This window comes from Crinia signifera, chromosome 1 (genome assembly GCF_055691185.1).
Source record: "Crinia signifera chromosome 1, ASM5569118v1, whole genome shotgun sequence".
In the NCBI taxonomy this organism is placed as follows: domain Eukaryota; kingdom Metazoa; phylum Chordata; class Amphibia; order Anura; family Myobatrachidae; genus Crinia; species Crinia signifera.
This window is the reverse complement of record NC_139217.1, coordinates 293,829,353-293,830,566: the sequence shown is the minus strand read 5'-3', so window position 1 is coordinate 293,830,566 and position 1,214 is coordinate 293,829,353. Positions and strand designations below refer to the sequence as shown.

Below are 1,214 nucleotides of genomic sequence, written 5' to 3'. Positions count from 1 at the left end.
TAGTAATAAAGATTAAATGACCATGGCAGCAGAGATAGATATATATATATATATATATATATATATATATAGAAATAAAAATATAGAAATATAGTATAGATAACCATAGCAGCAGGGATATATATAATATAGAAATAAAAGTACAATATATATAAATTAATAAATAAATAAGTGAACTATGCATAAAAAACTGATAGCAGCATAAATTACAGAGGTGTTTATTTATATAAACAATTTAATAATTTTAAACTGATAACAAGAGGACCCAGTAGGAAAATGCATCATATATATGTATATATAGTTAAGAAGGTATTATTTAAAAGAATCTATTAAGAATAGGTGATAAAGTGATTAATTGGTTGTATACATAAATAAATAAATAAATATTCTCCATTTATTTGTGATGGGGGAATAAGTGAGGGGAGAAGGTGGGGAACAGTAAGTGGGATGTGAGCAGACTGGGCCTTCATATCTGTTGCTTGTCCTTATCACGGGGTATTACTCTGTGCATGGGCTGTGCATTACAGAACCTGTTCTTCTCAGGTCGTCTCCTGTCCCGGTACTGGACAGGCCCAAACACTGCTTGGCTGCCAAGATCAGACGAGATTGGGCATTGCCAGTGTGGTATGACTGTAATGATTTTTCAGAGCCCCTCGGACTTGAAGACCTCTTTGCTCAAAGAGAGAGATAAAGGGAAGTGCAAACATATGAGGAGAGGAGAAAAAGAGGAGAAAAGAGGGGGGGAGGGAGGAGAGAAGTTTGAGTGGGAACTTTTTGGATCGACACAGAGTTACAAGACCTTTACAGGAATGGTGCAATTTCATAGCCCTCGTTTAGGCCACTTGGATGTAGCGTCTGGAGCTGGAATATCCAGAACATCTCCCTTTGAGACAATTTTCTCGCCAGATCACCTCCTCTTTCTCCCAGTTTAACATGTTCGATGGCTTTGAACGTAATTTCTTCTGGGTTGGATGTATGTGTGGTATTGAAGTGTCTGGGGACTGCATGATTGTCCAATTTATTCTTGATACTTCTTACGTGTTCTTGGATCCTGAGCTTTAATGGGCGCTTGGTTTTCCCCACATATATATATAGAATTGTAGATAAAGCGGCACTCGTAGCTCTTTAAAGAAATGACACGGAGACAGCAATATGTTCTCAACGTTTCAATCAGTCACGATTTTCGTCAGGAGAAAATCGTGACTGATTGAAAC

General features: G+C 37.3%; 1 pseudogene; it reads right to left on the bottom strand.

Moving 5' to 3' along the window:
• Nucleotides 1–518: 518 nt before the first annotated feature.
• On the bottom strand, nucleotides 519–638 carry LOC146038872 (5S ribosomal RNA; annotated as a pseudogene).
• Nucleotides 639–1,214: the final 576 nt, after the last annotated feature.